The 19,252-nt window shown below is 39.7% G+C and overlaps 1 long non-coding RNA gene across 4 annotated transcripts in view; it reads right to left on the bottom strand.

Moving 5' to 3' along the window:
• The window catches only part of LOC121110951, a 238,051-nt gene that overhangs the window by 9,181 nt on the left and 209,618 nt on the right, over positions 1–19,252 (bottom strand). For all 4 annotated transcript variants that reach the window (XR_006939448.1, XR_005860397.2, XR_006939449.1 and 1 more), the window contains one exon: positions 4,557–4,694. This is a non-coding gene — a long non-coding RNA (uncharacterized LOC121110951). The remainder of the gene's footprint in view (positions 1–4,556; positions 4,695–19,252) is intronic.

Here is a 19,252-nt window from a genome sequence, read left to right as displayed (position 1 = left end):
AACAGAGGAATTTAACAAAAAAGTTACTACAAGTTGAAGCAATAAAATCTTAAAGAGTTAAAAACAGCTCATTTTTTTCCCCAAGTTGCTCAAGCTAGGAGTTGTTTGCAATGCACAGAGCACATCTGGGACTTTATTCCCTTTTGCAGCGTCCTATATACGTATCTTTTTAGATTTTAGAATGCGACAGAGATCCACGCAGTGAAGCTTGGTGCAGTGATATGAAACTCTCTCAGTGATTTTCAAAATATGCAACCCATAAATCATTCACCTTAACCCGGACCCGAATTTGCATAAAACCAGAGTCAATCATCTCAAAAGGTAATTTACTCAAAGCCCAAACAATCCCAGCTGTGTGAAGCACATAACAAAGTTATGAAGGTAGGATTCACATGGCTTCAGGGTTTGTAATGGATGCTTTGCACAGCTGTAATGATGAGTGGGTGAGGATAGTTAAGAATGAATGAAGTGTGGGTGGTGGAAATATTCACTGGGCATGTCACGGCCAGAGGAGGAAACACAGGGGCCTCCCAGCCTCCAGGATGGAAAGGACGTCAAGGCTCCATGGACAGGGGTCCTACTTATTTATTTATTTCAGCCCTGACACATTCTCATTAGGAAGGCAAAAATGTGAAATCGATAGTTTCTCTTGAATGCAGGAAGCCGACTGTGGCTGCGCAGCAGAGCTGTCTTATAATCTGCTTCCAAACGTGTGGGTGCCTCTTGGGTTTCCTCAGAGATTTTATGGACCGGTTTCAAAGTTTTCTGTAAATTCAGGCCAACAATGTCTGCATCCCCTACCACATCAGTCAAAAATCAGACTGTGCTTCAGAGTCATGTAAATTCCTTCTATAAGAAACATTTACATTTTACAAAATGAAAACTGAGCAGACTACTTCATGAGGTGAATTCACCCCTGGTTTGTCTCCCTTGTTACAGTGCAGTTACCACAGGGATAGGTTGACTAATAGGTTACCATTAACAAACAGAAAAATGAGTAGCACGTATAACCGAACATTACAAAGGTTTCGCCCAGGATTGCCATGGCACATGATAAGATGGCACATTGATAAGATACTTCATTCTTACCGTTCCTGAATTTTCATGAGACCTTATCTGTAACTCCGCAAAACCCGAAGCCCGGTTTATATTTCTTTATGGCATTATTATAGGGCACTGTAAGTGTAATAAAACAATCTGCTAACTGTTCTCCTTGACTGCTCATATTCATTGCTCCTAGACAGGTTTTCTTGCACATATGGTAAAATATATACAACAACTTTCATATCTAAGGTCCTAGTAATTTAAACACAGTCCATTTCTTTATTGGCAAAATATTCTTTGTAGTTACGACTTGATTAGGCTGGGAGTATTGAAAATATGTTGACTAATGCACTGTTAAAAATATAAGAAGTGCAATGTTTAAATAATGACAGATATTTATGGTCCAGTGTAGGATTAACTGCAGTCTTCTGATGAGGTTTTAAATATGGTCTTTTTATTTGCCTTGAATGGTTGTTCATGGTTCACAGTTGTAACCACAACTGATACAGCAGTTAAAAAGATGCAGTTCTCCAAAGCTACCTCTATTCCCTATCAAGCAGAATTGTGGCGTAAATTGATGTCTTCACTGAAGTCTGCCCAAAATTCATCGATTCTGGAGGAGCGGAACATTTCTTTATGTAGAGAACAATGTACTCATTCAATCTGAAAGCAAAGTAATTTTTTCAAAGTGTTTTTTTTTTTTTTTTTTTTTTTTTTTAGCCAAGTAAAACTATCTTAAAGGACAAAAAAAGTCTTTGGCCCTGGGCAAGAATTAGTGGCATTGATAACTGTCATGTCTGGGGTTTAAAGGAAAGCAATGAAAATTCAAAAATTGCCAGCGTTTCATTATTTAAGCTAAAAGACTCATGCAGCAAGAATCTGTAAATGACACTCAATCAAGAAAGAGCTTTCTGAACAGCTGATGTGAAACTTGAAAAGCGGCAACGTAACAAATGTGATGCGGGAGGCAAGGGGAAGTGCTTTCATTCCAGTTCAGGAACATCTGGTTTATTGCAACAATAACTACTGTAATTATATCACTGCTGGAAAAGCTGCTCTAGGTTAGGTTAAGTTTGTGGGTTTCTATAATAAACACTGCTTTGGAGGAGTGGGGGTTTCAGTATTTCAGCCATGTCAGATCACACTGAACTGAACTGTGATTTGAGGCAAAAAAAACAAAATATGGAAAACATAAAAGCACTGTTCCTAACCATATATTTCTTGAGATATACTCTTGGTTTATTCCTCATTATAGCAAGTGGAGGGTATGCCAAAGAAGCAAATTGTTGGATGACTGACCATATTTCACTGATAAAACCTAAAAAAGTAATTTTTTTGTCAGCTGGAAATAGGTTTGTTAATGCTTTACAGCAATATACTTTGCTGTAATAAATAAACTAGTATCCTGCAAAGGACATTAAGTACAGTTCTTGTCACTTTGCATACAGGGACAGATAGTAGCTTAATGGCAGAGAGCCTCCCAGTTAGAATATGGTGCATTTTTGCAGATGAGAGCCTGTGTGATAGGACTTATTGATCAGCCTCCATATTATTTCACTAGTCCTTTGATACGAAGCAATACAGCCAAGGTAGAAGGCTTTTCTGAGGGAAGGTCTTAATCTTCACCAATCTTTTACTACAGCAGAACCAACTGAATTTTCTCAGCTGCCAAGTCTATTTCCTGAATATTATGCAGCAGCAAGAAACAATAGTCTGTTTTCTTGGCAACAGGGTACAACTACTGACCTCAGTGTTCATAGCAGAACCATGGCTGCACTAGGATCTGCAATGGGTTAGGAGTTACGCATCAAAATTTTCTCACAAACTGCAAAATATAAATAAACCAGTTTGTATTCTGCTGGTAGGGTGTGCTTAGACAATAGTCTATGTAAATATGCTGTAAGCCTACGCAACTTCAGTGTATCAGCAATGTATAAAAAAGAATGGGTCAACATCTTCCCGACAAAGGGAAATAGGAATGTCATTGCAAATATATGAATACCCATTAAAATGCTTTGTTATTATAGGAAGGTCTAAGACTGCTTCAGACCTCTGGGAATTTAAGAATGATGAAGAAAGAGATATTTTATTACGGTGGCTTTCTTCTCTATCTCATGATTTGAAGTTGTGTGCTGCTGTGTACTGAGACTCACATATTTGTACACAACAGATCAAATGGAATTTGCAAATTACATGCATGCACTGTTCTAACCACTGTCCCAATAGTCTTGCATGCTTATACTGGCAAAACATTACCTAAGCAAGAATCAACTTACATTACACATGCAAATGTGGGGTTTATATGTGCAGAAGACTGCTGTTTTATAAATGCAGATTTAACACTATCTTTAGTTCTAACTCCTGCGGCTAAGCTCAGTGCTTGGAACTGAAATGAAGCCTTTACTTCACTACAAATGGAATAAAATAATGCCAGAATATCACACCCTATTTTTCTTTGTGTCTTTTTATTCTACCAGAAAAGTTCAAATTAACGGAGTATAAATTGTGTCACATAAAGGGAAACTGAACCCTGCTGAAGGCAGACCAGTGAAAACACACTTTAATTTTCAAAGCAACACAGCAAGTAAAATAATAAAGTTCTTGTAAAGTTCCAACAAAAGGCAGATTTGTTGTTACTTACGATTTACACTATCTGATTTTCCCAAGCCATTATGGAGTTTAGTGCTAGACTCATTTGTTGTACAGATAGGGTTTTGTTACGCAGTGTACTTTCAATAGTGTATACACACGTACATCAGTGAAATATACATACATGCATACAGACATATACATCATACACCATCTCATCACCAGGTTTACAATTCTGGCCAGTGGGCTGTTGAAATTTTGTAGAATTTTAAATAAGTATTTTTACACAAACATATCATTAATATTTTTATTTTATATATGTTCCTGGTTTTACTTCATCGGCTTTGACACTCTTTGCCACAAACAGCTTCATTCCTTGTGATTATATTCCAGAAATTTTAAATCTCAGAATTACCAATGGAGGAAAAATTCATCAGCTGATATCAGCTGTCACACACCTTTGTCAAGAGGAATATGGGGCGATCTACATGAGCTGAAGTATGGAAGAGTATAATCAAAATATGAATGGTCAAGTGTTTAAACAAACGAAGCACAAGCTTGAAGCTTGCTCTACCCTCATGCTGAATGGCAAATGGAACCCTGACCTGGTACTTTCATCAGAAAAATACAAAGGTAAACAATTAGCAAGCTGCTGGCAACAGTGTTAGGCATGTCTTAATCATGCTAGCCCCAAAATACCACCTAGAAGTGGGATGAACCCTTCACCTTTCTTTTTTGGTTGTTAAAAAACCTGTATCTCTGCCTCTGCTTGCTGAGACACTGAATTTTGGAAGACACTGACTATTGCCTGGATGGTATTAAGCGTCCTCAAATGCCTTTCTTGTCAATGCCTTTAGATACCTTTCAGCACCAGGCACTCATTCAAAAAAAGAAGCTGAGCTACTGCAGTTTTTTTAGCTTACCTGGTGTCAGGATCTCTTGCAGTGCTTAGAGTTCTGTCCTGTAAAGTCCTGCAAAGTGTTGACCTGTCTCTCCTTTCACTCGAAATTACAGCTGGGCTGTTTTGCATAATCCATACTTTGCATGATTCAATATACAAACTAAAAGAAAAAGAAAAAAAAATAATTAACAGAAACAAACAAGCAAGCAGAACTGAAGATCAAATAGTGGACAGAAACACAATTAAAAAAAATCAAAACAACTGCTGAAGATATAATTTCCAATTCTGTTTTGTTGTTGTTGTTTTGTTGTTTTGTTTTTTTTGTTTGTTTGTTTGTTTTCCCTCTGCTTTTATAGTGCTTCCTTAGTACATCTCAACAGCAGAAGAAATTACTTGTGGTGGGCTGACTTCCTCCCATGGTACTCATAAGTCACCACCAATTGGTTCAAGTGCTTTTCATCTCTGCTAAACTCATAACAGAATTGCTTGTGCTAAGGATGGTTCAGTCCCATTTCCAGCATTGGGTCCCTCGCCACACTACAGTGAAAGATATTTACTGGCATTGGTTGTTCATGTTTGCAGCAAAATTATGTATGGAAAAGGTGGGGCAGCACCTGGAATCCTGTGCCATTCTCATTTCCCATGTAGATAACACTGGAGGTGATCCCCTGGAGCGGTAAAGACTTATTTGATTTAGTACTTCTCTATGAAAAGCTCTCTTTTCTGAGAATAAGCAAAATAAGCTAACAAGCGAGGCAAAAAAGTCTACCAGACAGAGCAGAGATCTGGGATATTTTAATGATATTATTAAGCTTAACAGTTAATAACTGTCCACCATTTGTAAGCTACAACGTAAATATGAATGATAAATAAATATTATACACACATAGAGTAAAATAAGACAGAAAATCCAAGTTCCACTTCTATAATGTTCTGAGCAATCTCTAACTATGTTATGTTAACTTCAAAATGAAACCAATTCATGAGGCACGAATGTGTTTTGCATTCAGCTCCACTGCTTGTAATAGTCTGGTCCTCTCACTATAGGTTAGAAATCAGAGATAAACACGAAACATAAACTTCAGACCATGAAATACAGAACACTCCGCAACTCCAATTTAGATAAGGAGTCTGACTGTGCAGAGTTGAACGCTGCACCAAAGGAATGTGAGAATTTGTAAAGCATGACAATAGAGGCAAGGGCCATACGTAGTTCACAGACCAATGGAAGAGGCTTGTAAGGGAAACTCATCTGAAGTTCACACTATTAAAAATGGGAAAAAAGGGGAAATATTGGGGAAAGTTTGACACTGAATTTTTACAGACAATCACCAGAGGGTTGCTGGGAACAGATGTTTCTGTAATCATGAAGAAAATGAAAGAATTCTTAGCATTCAGCATCCCTCAACTCAGTACTGCTCAGTAAGATATACACTGGATGTCAAGAATTGCTAGGATAGAATACAGTGGAGAACATTTAGGAACTCTACCCTCTACTCAGCCTGGTTAATGACAGGATAATTACCATATGGCAAGAGCAGCCACAGTTCCTCCTGAAAATGGCAGTAGCTATAAAGTGACCGGTTGTCACTGCTGGGTCCGTGCCGTGTTGGCCTCCCCACGGGGAGCAGCAGGAAGGGGCTGCCCGGGCACGGTGCCTTGGGGCACTGCTTTCAGCATTGGTTTAGGCTGACAGAGCACTTCAGTGAGAGTTTTACTGTGCCCTCATTCATCATGCATTTGTGTTGAGTTGGGCACACCCAACTGTCCAACCCAAGACTGGTACTGATGTGCTTCTTTCCCCCCAGCATCTCCTGTCTCAGGGCAGTACCTAGCATCATTACCATCACGTGCTGAATTAAAGTTGCATCTGTGCAGCTGGCTATTTTTATTCATCGTTTGTCTTTTCCTTCCAGCCCCTCCTCCAATTCAGAAATCTCACTTGTAGCCTCCAGAGAGAAGCCCACAGGGGAAAAGCTCATTTTCCCCTCTTCAGAAAACTCCGTGTCCTTTCAGTGCTCTCCCATGGTGCATCGGCCTTTACTCTCTGCCCGAGCTCCTCCCAGGCTGTCGGTCACCCTGGAAGCACTTTTCCCACATGCTGTATTGTCAGGGGATGGCCTGACCATGGTCAGTGGTTGCTGCCTGTGGCTGTGTGGGTGGAAAGTGGCAGAGGGGCCCACCAGCACAGAACGGAGCAACGGCAGGAGGGAGGCCTGGAGACCACTGGGGTTTGTGGGTGAGGAGCTGCTGACCTGCCAGGAGCTGGGCTCTGTGCTGACCAGGGCATTAAAAACAAAGAAAGGAATGGCTCTTTAAATAGCAGGCTATGATTTGCAGAGAGAGGTTTTGTCTCTTCCAGACTCATGCACATAAAGTTTGTCATCTGTCTACATATGCTGCATTTGCCTTGTGAGCACATAATGACGGGATATCTCACCTGTGAAATTACTTATGCAGGAGATTCAGCCTGTTTCTCACTCACAGCATGGCCACCTCATTCGTTAGGTAAATTTGGACCTACAGCTGGGCTCCGTCTTGCTTGTAATGTTGTGAAGTTCTATGTTGCTGTCAGTCTGCCCCCACCAGCAGTGGCACCCAAGGCAAAAAGCAATCTCATTGGCAGCACATCACCACCCCATTTGGTAACAGGGACTTTTGGGAAAGGCTAGCCAGTTACATTTGCACCCAGCCATCCACACATTACCTAAACTAGACACCAGACATCATCCACGAGCAGATTTCCACAATCCATAACTAACCGAAAGATAAAGCAGGCTTGCTTGGGAATTTTGTTTTGTTCTCTGTGTGTGTGCGTGTGTGTTTGTGTGTTTATGCCAACTTTATCCAAATGATGGCTGGCAATACTTCCTGATTTTGTAGTTGAGATATATAAATACTGCAAGAGTGAGATAATATCTGATAATGTAATACCTTTTCTTCCCTAGGCATTGACAGGAGCTGGTTCTTAACTACCCTGCAAGTTCAGACCTACAAAGAACCCCCAAAGTGCAGCCACACACTACCTGCAGCAAAACTGCTCCAGCTGAGTTTGGTCTTATTTAAGTTGTAGAGAAGCAAATGCTAGTGCTCATCACTCACTGAGGTCAGAAGAGTCAAGGAGAACACAGCATCATTTACATGTATGAAGTATTGCAGAAGATCCACTTCTGCACTTGATTCATGTTCAAATCAAGGCTATTGATAATGTCTTTAAGACAATATCTTAGACACTCGGTCACAAGAGGTTAGGTAAGATTAAAGAACTAAATTTTTAAATCTGTTAATATTAAAAATGGTCACTTCTGGCTTTTCATTCACACCATCTGTTGCCAGCAGGTTGTATCAGCAGTTTTAGGACAGCTTAATAATTGTTCCTGATTTTTGCACACTGAGAGGTTAAAAATAAATCTTTAGACGCACAGAAGCCACTGATTTCTCTGCAATATGTTGGCAACATGAAAAGAAAATGTAAAGAAAATATACCGTATGAGCCTTCCTAGAATTATTTCTTTGCATCACATGCGATATAAATAAGACAAACCTCAAGAATCTGGCTTAGAATATGGAATAACATTATGCTAAGGTCATTTCTGCTGTGTTTACCACAGTAAATTTGAATTATAGGTGTCACTGTACATAATATTTAAATATTTCAATGATGCACAGAGCTTTCAACACTCTTGTTTCTTTCCCTCATTCATGACAATTTGCCAGCAACAATTTAGAACAAATCAATAATTTCATAGCAACCTCTCTGAGTCAAGAAACTTGTGTACACACTACACAGCTGCATCTAAGATGCAGCATAATCCCCCACTTTAGCACCTGTATCATGCTCAGGGGTGTGAAAGTATAAAGACAGTCCCAGGATATCCATCTGAAGGTTTCCCTGACGTAAGGGATCTGTGGTTCAGAGACTGTGCTGTCAGACCTTGTGAAAATGAATCACTGTCACACTTCCCAGCAACCACAGTGTCTGTATGAGTCTTCTTTCTGGTGTGTCTCGGTGCAGCCCTACTGCTGCCACGTATTCAGCCAAGTGGTAGAGGCTGAGGAATGTTGGTGTGGGGCTAGTATGACTCTGTTAAGTTTCCACTTTGAGAACAGCCTGTCTAAACAAAAGTCCAACCCAAGAAGAGAATGAAAATTGAGAGAGAGTAAAGAAGGGAGCCTAAGGAAACTTTGAATTATCTGAAGTACGAGAACGAAGATAAATGCAAAACTGCTAGAAGAAAACAGTGGAAGTATCACAGACGACCTCTTGAAACATAAACAGATTTTAGTGTACAAATAGCAAATAAGGGACAGACTAAAATAACTAAGAATAGCTCCACGAAATAGATATGAGTGTTAAAAAATGTTTCATCCAGTGATATTTTCACAGGATTTTGAAGTGCACACAGGAACTGGACTTTTGAACAAGATGTTGATTTTTTTGACAAGGTCTTCCTACAGTAATTAACTCCTTTCATAAAGTTGAGTCTCTCTGGCTGCTATAGTCAGAATTTTCAAGAGTATCTGGCAAATAAATGTGAAGTGCTGAAAATGTCTGAAAATGTGGTCATTATAAGGTGCCCAAGTGGAAGTCAAGCTATTCTCTCTAGTGAGTTTTGCACAAAGCAAACCTTTTCTTCATAATCCAAATATTCAGTGCAATTCCTCCTAAAACAATGAGGATAATTATATATCTGGGAATAGCCACAGGAAGGTGCTGTGACAGGGAGGAGGAGAGACCAGTTCAGAGGTGTGGGAAGCCCAAGGCTATCCCATTTCCTCCAGCCTCCACTCCCAGCCTCCCACCTCTGAGAGCCACTCCCAGGACTTGATGGAGCCTCCCACCAGTTCCAGCCTTTCCCAGTGTGGAAAAGTCACTGCCGGAGCTGGACCATGCAGCAGCAGAAGCCAGCAGAAGAAAGGGCTGGGAGTATTGCTGGCAGCACAGATGGGAGCATTGTACAAAGTAGCGTCGTCTGGAAATGTGTTACTGAGCTTAATGAAGAGCAAGGGAGGAACACATTGACTGGCTAGTACAAGGGACAAGGGTGGGTGCTAGCAGGGATTACGCGCTTAGCTGAAAGGTACTTATTTGGTGAAGGGAGGGAGCAGGAATGGGAAGGCAGAATATTTTCTCCTGAGCCAAAAGAGGATTTTCATACAGAACTTCCTCGGCCTTTATTTCTTGAGGAGTTTATAAGATGCCTCTCAAGCAGTGGGTTTGGAGGCCCAGATTCCTACAGAAAAGCACTCCTGCATCTACTCTGGGTTGCTTTTTTTCCTTTGTTTCATCTGACAGATTCACCTGAAGGCCAGAAATTCTCCTTAAAGCTATGGAGGTCACGGAAATGACCTTCATACTAATTTGGAGGTTTACATATTATCATCTTCGTTTTAATAAATGGCTACGTAACCTGACCACTGTCACAGTTTGACTCAGCGCTGGAGGAAGGAAAGAACCCAGGAATCCCAGCTGACCACCACATGCTCACCCACTAGCATGACAGAGTGGACATTGGATGTTTTTCCTCCCTGGAAGCTAGTCAGAAGCAATATCTACCGACAGCATGCATGATCAGATCACTCTGTGGTCAAAGGAGGAAACATTATTCATTCTTCTTCTGGGACTGCAGCAAATCCCTGCACAAAAAAATACCATCAGCTAGAAAAAAAAAGTATGCATCAAATAAAGCTAAATGATTTAATTAAGTGTTAGATTAGCTCTTCCCAAAGCCGCTAGTAAAAACACCACAAGCATATGCAAATGATGGATGTTTGCGGACAGACCTACACAGCCTTTTCCATAACCTTTTATATAACATTAGTGCAGGCTTAGACAAAATGTAGTCTTGTTCTTTTCAAGCCAGCATGAAGTACAGCCAGGAAGCATTAGTCATCAGAGATTTTTGGTAGTTGTAGTTTGGAACCCCAACTGGAGTGTTTGCTTTGTACAGCTTGCTTTGTGAAAGCTCAAAAATCTAAATCAAGAATTGGCTACTATCTATCTTGTTCAAAACATCTTTCTTTTCAAACAGCTTTTAACTAAGCTATCGCTGTTAGAGGAAATTTTCCTTCTTACGCACTTATAACACAAAACAAATGCAAAAGAAACAACCCTTCCCTTCTTCCCCAAGGAATCGTAACAACGTTTTTTCAATAACGTTTTGCAGGATTTCATATTAAAATATATTCTGAATTGTGTTTCAATGAGGAAAAAAAACAAAACAGAAATTATGATTTTCTTAACCAGAATAGAACAGATGTTAAGTATTTCTCAGAAGGTTTTTATCCTCTAGACCCAAACGGAGTATTTTTCATGCGTTATTCTGAAAAAATAAAATTTGAACATTTTATGAAACAATACATGGCCTTCTTCATTTATTGTCCATTCACAACAATACATCCATCCTGTATATTTCTGTGTTCTGGTCATTGTGGTTATTGCCAGAGCTTTGGCCTAATAAGCTGCAGTTTTGCACACAAATGGGATTTGATTCTGCAATCAAGATGATTTTCCGCAAAGCACTGAAGAAGTACAAACGGTTGTGTTACTTTGAGTTCCCAAAATGAATCATGGAAAACTCTAACATAATAACGTGTTGTTATTAACTTCTATACAGCTACAGTTGCTACAAAAGTGAAGAAGAAATCTGAGGTAGTGAAACAGGTCTTCAGCTGGTACAAATCTGCACAGCCTTACCGAACTGAAGAGAGGCACACCAACTGAAACAAACTCAGATTTTGATATGGTCAGTGTTTCACCATACTGAATAAACTGCAGCAGAGGATGGTAAAATATCATGATATGCACTGATATCCTGGAGTCTGCATGGCCCACACGCTTAGGGATCTCTTCAAGAAAGCCTTTCTAGCATGAGATGCAGCGTGGAAAACAGTGTAGAAGTTATAATGACTAAAGAGTGGTCTCAGTGTTCCCGGTGGGACAAAGCAGATGGATGTGAATCAGTAGAAGTCTGAGACATCTTATGCTTGTGCAGATGCCCCCAGATGAGCACTAGCCTGAGATGGAGCCAGAGCACAAGCTGTTCTGCTTTCTGTCAGCTGCTCTGTGCCTCCTCCTGTCCATGCTGCCTTCTTCCTCACTGACAGATATTTGTGCACAGAGATTCTCACTTGGCCCAAAAACCTGAGTGAGGCTAAAACTAGCCTGGTAGAAGATGGCTTGGCTTTAACATGGGCCAGCTGCATGCTTCATTTCAGAACACTGGGCAAAGGCAGGAGTGGTGTGGTGGCACCTGGGGTAGCTTTCTCTAGGTGGCAAAACCACTCATATCAATTTTAAGAGTTTCCAAAAGCTATACTTGAGGAAAAGGAAAACTCTTCTGGACAAATTCTCTTGCTTGTCAATATTCAGGATTAAACAGAACTGAGGTGGTCTGGGCCCAACAGCTGTGTGGTTAAAGATAACCCTTTGGCAAAGTTCTTGCTGACTTCAGTGGCGCAGGACTGAGTCCTCTGTATTGCTCATGACTGCTTATCCCTCTGCTTATTCATCCATCAGCTCTCACCTCTGAGAGCCATGGGTGTTTGGAGCAGCTTGCAGGATTTGCTCCTCATGGCCCTAAATGACTACACCGAAACAGATCCCTCAGGACTGCTACTCAGCATGTGGTGTAAGCTAACAGAATATGGTCTCAACCTCTCCCAGTAGGATGGATTTTTTCAGCATATGATCTCCTCCCATCCTGGCAGGCAGAATAGCGATGTGTTACCTCAAAGGCGGATCTGCCTTAAGCATCACAAAATAACACCAACCCATGAGAAGCAAGACTTCAGAGGAGGTCAGTTTAATTCAGGTCATAACAGGTATGTTATTCCCAACTCTAAAAGCTTCTGTTTCAAGAGTTAATTTGCTTAAAGACCAAAAGTATTTTAATCACAAATGCACCCTTTTCAGGCATGTTGCCTCTAACATGTTCAGGATTTTGAGGAATTTCATAACAGTGCTCTTGCATCATTGCATCCTGACACAACGTTGACTGTTTGCGAGATAAAGCATGCCTTTATGCACTTGAGTAAGTCCGCAGCTTCCCTTTCTATCAGCCATTTTTAGGAAAAACATTGCTGTTTTTAAGTGACACACTAGGACAGGGTGTTTGTATGTTACCTATTCACAAGTTATCACCAAGACTATGTCAGGGCACTGCGCAAAGCAGAGGGCACATGACTGATACGGTGCTTCCTACATTGCTTCATGGTAGGTCAGCTCCCCTGCAAGTGATATCCAGACAGCCTGAATCAGATAGCAGGAAGCTCCAACAGATTGATAACTAACCTTATGGACTCCAACTGAAGAAGCATGAGAGCAGTGATCAGAATAAAAAAAAAAATCAGATAATAGTTATTTATATGATTGACATTCTGCTCCACTGTATTCACACAAAGACCTCTCTCTCTGCCTGACATGCAGGCGCTGCATTCCCAACGCATTCTTGCAGCCTACACCACATCACTGAACAATAGCAAGCCTTCTTTCATTTTCCTGCCTAGCTTCTGTGAACAGCACTCTGTTGACAACCGAGTCTGTTCTCACTACTGAAGAATTCCAGAAATTGACTGATATAAGGACAGCCTGTGACTTTCAGGAGGCATCTTAACACATCCCATTTTTAAATTGTGGTTTGATGCTTCTTTTTTTGTTTTGTTTCTGCTTCAGAGGAAACCTACAAAAGTGTAGTTACCCTACGAAGCACTCCTCAGGTGAGAGAGCTGCTTTGTATGTAGCACCACTAATAGCACTAAAATGCAAATACATATGGACAGTTTTCTCAATTTGACCATTTCAGAACAGTTTTTCCCTGCTAAACTTTTATGTTCATGATGAGTGCCAAACTGACAGCCCCTGTGCAACTGAAGTCTTTTCCACAGGAAAAAACAGATGCACGGACGTTGGTTTGCTTTCCTTGCCAACCAGTCCCAAGCCTGAAATGGAAAGGTCACAACTAATATTTAGAAAGTCTAGCCTTCTCAACACTCATTCCCGCTCCTTCTCTTGCTCCTAAAGAATAATGACTTTGGTCAGATGATAAGGATGCCATCAATCTGAGCAATATGCAAGAAAGGCCCAGATCTCCCTCCTCTTTGCCACACACGAGCAAAACACTTTCACCGAGATAGTGCAGCACTCAGTCTCACAGCTGGCAGTGAACAAAATCAAAACAGAAGAGGTGGGAAATCACTGTGACGAGATAGCTAGCATGTTATATCTTTCTTTTGTTGGTGATGCAATGGGCAGTACATTCCATAAATCAAAAATGCTTTTCAATTCCTCATTGACAACGTGCTCTCACAAAGTCACAGAGATGAGTAATGTCTTTTGCCATCTTCAGTGGCATCCCATCCTGTGAGGGCCTCCCTGCTGGACTTCAGGAATGCACTATGGCAAGGCATGAAGCGTTCAGGGCACAGGACATTTTAATTAGTGCAGTATGACTGATTGGTGTCTTCACAGCAGCAATATGCACTCTGAACACACAGATCTGACCTCTCCACTCAGCCCAACTTCACTCTTTAGAGTGAAGTAGACACTCGGTATGCATTTTGACTCATTAAAATTTTAAGAAACTGAAAAGAAACAAAAGCTCTTAACTAAAAGGCACTTGAAAAGTGTGAAAAATAAAAGAGGGGAGATGAGAGGAGAGGACAGGAGATATCCAAATTTTCTATACTGCTATTTTGTGCCATCTGTTGTGTTAGTTTCCTCTGCATCAACTAACATAAGAGACTGGAATATTTGCAAAACCATCCCCTATCTAGTCAGCTGTTGTCTAGTTTGGAAAAAAAAATATGGACATACTTCAGTGCATTTTCATAGTAACATTTTGTTGTTGGTACCCCTGATTTTGAGAGTGTGCCATGTATACCGTTTCCACCTATTCAAGAAGCCCAATGAACTAGAAACAACCTCTCTTAACAATGCTTATATAAAACTTCAGCATTGTCTGCATCTTTCTTCAGGATCTTATATATAAGGTTGCCTTAAGGAAAGCCCAGTCTTCATTTAGGCCAAATGTGTTCTTGGCTTCCGACTTCTCTGGGTGTATCTGGCATAGTCAAGTCCAAAATGGAACATCAATGACCAAGTGTGCTGACGTCATTGAAAAATGAAAACAATTGGAAAATGACAATCAAAGGAAGGTGAAAGATCTAGTCCCAGGGCTTCCTGTTTCAGATGAGAGTTTATTCAGATGGCCTCCAGATAATCTGAGCCAGACAGAGGGCACACTGACATTATGTTGTTTATTCTCTCAACTCTGTTAGCTGTCAAATGCAAGAACAGTCTATCCTGGATGCATTTATGCCCTACCATTTCCACACATCATTGGGTGTAAGCTTTGATTTATGGTGTTGCAGTGGTAGAAGCAACGTAGAGTTGAGAAAGGGTCTAAGAAATATGAACGAAGAAGGACAAGCAAGAAATTTCTGTCTTAAGACATCTTTTGTGATATAATTACGTTCAGTATTTTTTCTATAGCAAGTAAGTTTACATGATAGGCAAATACGCTACCTTTCTTTACGTATCTCTAGTATTGTAGAGAGGGCTTTCATCTCAGTGGAAATTCAAAATTTCCTTTATAATAGTAAAGGAACACTAGTACGCATGAAAATCAGTCCCACGCCATGGTAAGTCTTTCCTCCAAAAAGTGGTTAGCTATTTCAGCTAAGGCTACTTTGAACTGAGAAGCTAAAACAGTATCAAATACAAGGACAAGGGCAAATGGTGCATATGAGAATCAGAAGTCAAAGTCAAGTCATTTAATCATGTTAAAAAACTGGTTAGCTTATCTTCACTGCATGTAAATTAATACTCTGAAGCTCCAGCACTCGCAGCTTCACAGAGTCAAATTCTATTATCTCCACTGGAGCAAAATATGGGCTCCAGGACAGGAAGTCAAGGTGGTATCAAGGTTTCCTTAAGATGTATAAGCAATAAATAGAACAAACTCTAGGAAAGATAAGAAAAGACTTAGAACAATAAAAACTACTGGCTAATGGCAGATGGACACCAGAGTGTTGGCAGAATGTTTTGTTCCACTGCAGAGAAAACCATTTTAATGGTTGTCCTGGAAGAAACTGCCTGCATTTATCCCAGCTGTAGTCCCACTGAAGCCCTGAACTCCTATTAAGAATCTGTGATTTCCAGCTCTAAAACTAATTTCCTTAAGCAACATAATGGAAACTTTCTGTTAAATGTTACATTCATGGAGCTACTAAGGAAAACATATCTTTTCAAACTCAAAGGAATTAATGAATTTGGTTCAGTGCAAAAATTTAAACTAGTGAAAACTACAAGTATATGCTTCAAGTCTATGTCTATCTTAACCTCCTATGTGCCCAGGAAGATCATATTCTGATGGTCAAGCTTTGGCCATCAGAAGCCATTGCAAGTATATAGCATGTTTTCTTTCCTTAAAATGCGAATATCGACCCTTTCATTGCCTAAAAGGTAATCAGAATCTTGAGTTATTGCAATGTGTACGTCTAGCAGCTGTCTGCATCTAACTTGGAAGCTTGATGGTAAACAGAGAGGAGCTCTGGCCTTCTGGTCAGGATGCTGCTACCACTGTTGAGCTGCGGCAGCTCACTCCTTTAGCAAGAGCTGGCCATCAAAATGCATTTGAGCAAGCTCAATCTGCGATAATTGTGTATTACAAACGTATTTATTCTATTTAGGGAGAAACTCCTCCAAGGCTCCAGATGAGATATTTCTCACGTATATTATTTGGCTTTTCCTGAGGCCCTAATGAATCACTTTGAATTACAGCCTTGGATATTGATTAGCCTCATTCAGTTGAAATCTAGGCTTAGCAATCTATACCGGTCTATAGTTTATTTGTGATATTATTCCTAATAAAGAGCTGCAATTAATCCACATCAAGAAAAATCAATTAATACAGATTTGTATCACAAAGAAAGAAATCCTCCCCATATCTGCCCACTAATCCTGAAGCTTAGGCCCTTCTTTGCTAGCAAGGAGGACAGACAAAAAATATTGATTTCACCCTATTTTTAAAACTTATAGTGGTACAATAATAGCGTAGAGAACAGACGGGGCTTATCAATTAAAACTATTTTTATACATGATGATGGATGAGGACACACAGTGCCACTGTTCTCTGCATTATTATTAATAGTATGATGGCTTTGCAGTTTTGTAGTAATAAACATTAACACTTGTGTTTATATCATTCCGTGCATGGCTCTCAAAGAGTCCAAATTCACTTATGGTATGGTTGTGAGTCTTGCACCGTACAAATTACAATACAGTGATGGTTCTAGAAGCAAAATTGTAGTTATCTGCAGCTGCATGGGAAAGCAGAACTATTCTGTATAATTTCAGCCTAGCGGTACAATATGAAGAAACACAAGATGTTATCCAAGCTAACATCTTACTAATTTTAGCCAGTTCTATCTCCCATTTGAACCAAGCCAATATCTAACCGAATTTATTAGAAGTAAAAATTCTTATCAGAGTCTTCTTGCAGGAAGCATCACATAAACACCATGAATTAGATTTTGCAATTTTAGAAGCCAAACTTTATCCTTGCTACACAAATAAGACAACAATGTGTCATTGTCCTTTCACAATTCCTACTGTAAATAGTTTACATGATTTATTCTTTTGCATGCGAGATAATTACATATTTTATACTGGTATATTTTATATCATCAGTAGGTTGTTATTCTCACTGCCCCATAATAGAAATTGTGTATTTTCCCACTGCACTGAATGCTATTCTTAACATACATTGGCCTCAACTAGCTAAAAATATCAGTTCTGTTGCCTGTGGGAAAGTTTTGCTGAAGTTATTTCTATTAAAAGTTTAATATTTGTCTCTTCCATTTTTCATACTGTATGTGCCATTCACATTTAATGCTGTCTTCTCTCATATGCAATTACTTACAAGTACTTAAGTGTCACATATGGCACATATTAGGCAAATAATGCCCTAATTCACTCTAATGCTAACATTAATATGAATGATTAGGACTGAGATTAGTACTAGAGAATACCATTTTAAAATAAATTGTGATGACACGGCGACAGCTATATGAAGGATTAAGGAGTATGGATTATTGCAGGTTATGGTTCATGACACCAAGTGATAGGGCTCTGTTTGCTCTTGCCAAGGACACCAGGCAATCAGAAGCCCAAACAGCCAACAACAATTCTTTGAATCTTTGAGTTTGTTGGTTTGGCTTTTTTCAGCTCCTTTAGTCTCTGGCACGCAGTAAGTTCTGGAAAAAAAATAAAGATCGACTTGCTGTGAGCTGCCTACATCTACGAAAGCTTTGCCAATGGCCGTTTAGTTTATCTGGCAACCTAGAGCCAACCTGAGTGCAGATACAAAGGAAAAACTCTTGTTACAAACATTCTCTTCTCTGCCCGAAGTCACATATTCAGCAAAGTTGCCTTTAAATAAATAACAGCATTTATTTTATCTGTCAGCGTTCCATTAAGCTCATCTCCTTATAACAGTGCTTTTACTTTTCTTCCTCCTTTCTCTAAAACATAATGGATGTCTATTTAGAAACTTTACCTCATGCAATTGAAGTGAGAACATCCTAACAGCCTACAGAGCTCTGTACCTACACAGTTCAACCCTCATTTTTCTCATCTCTCCATACGATACGTTTGTATTTCATCAGCTTGTAAATCAGTGTGTTCCATACAAGGAAATGAACAATGAGTTGAGAAAGAACACTGCTGTAGCAAAAATTTCTTCTTAATAGATTCTTAAGAGATTCAAAAACGATCCTGGTGGACACAGATCTGTCTGCCCTCTTTATCCTTCTTCCACAGTTTTAAGCCTCTCACTCCCTACGTGCAGCTACAAGATTCCTTTTCTCCACATATATAACTAAATATATTCCTATACACATGCGATAGTTATTTTTCCTTCTCCACTAACCTACAACTCGTTGATTTTTTTTAACTACAGCAAACTTTATTAATTGTGGCTTTTCTGAATAGTCAGTAAAACAACTTCACTGGGATTACTTGTATAAATTAAAGTTAAGCGCATGTTTAAATGTCTCCTTGAATCTGGGTGTATCTGTTTTCAATGAGAGAGCAAAAAAAGAAATAACAAAATTGGTTTGTCTTAATCTGGAAATCTGAATTAATTAACATGGAGTAGGGCCAGTTTTTAGCATAATTTCCTCTCAGCTTGTTCCTTATTTTCTCTTCCATTCCTTTTCTGTTTGATCTTTTGAGTTATTTTCACCCTTCACTCTGTCATTTTAAATCCATCATGCATGTCATCCACGTCCTTGTGAGGGCTCTGTCTCAGATAATGTGCTATGTGGCTTTTAATATACAGGCACACACGCACATAAACACACACATACATTCTTGTTTCTTCACTTATATGTAACGAATGCTTGCAATATTTTTCCAGCTGTTTCTGTGAACTCAACGTGCTTAAATGTAATGAATATCATATTCATTAAAAAACAATCATAACTGAACATGAGCACATTTAATACATGTGCATTAAAAATATTTTCCTTTAAAGGTGAGCTGCAAAGGGAATTGAGGCAGGGAAATAAATCCTCCTTCCATTTTTTTCTTATTTAGCACATGCAAGTATTGCCTGTAACATTCCACCCTCTCCCCCTTCTCTCATCTCTGTCTTCCTGATATTTAGAAAACCTTTCCTACAGCAAGAGCTTTGCCAGGTTGTCCTTTCTTATGGG

Source organism: Gallus gallus, chromosome 5 (assembly GCF_016699485.2).
Source record: "Gallus gallus isolate bGalGal1 chromosome 5, bGalGal1.mat.broiler.GRCg7b, whole genome shotgun sequence".
NCBI classification, from domain to species: domain Eukaryota; kingdom Metazoa; phylum Chordata; class Aves; order Galliformes; family Phasianidae; genus Gallus; species Gallus gallus.
The sequence above is the reverse complement of the archived record's forward strand: the minus strand, read 5'-3'. Positions and strand labels throughout refer to the sequence as shown.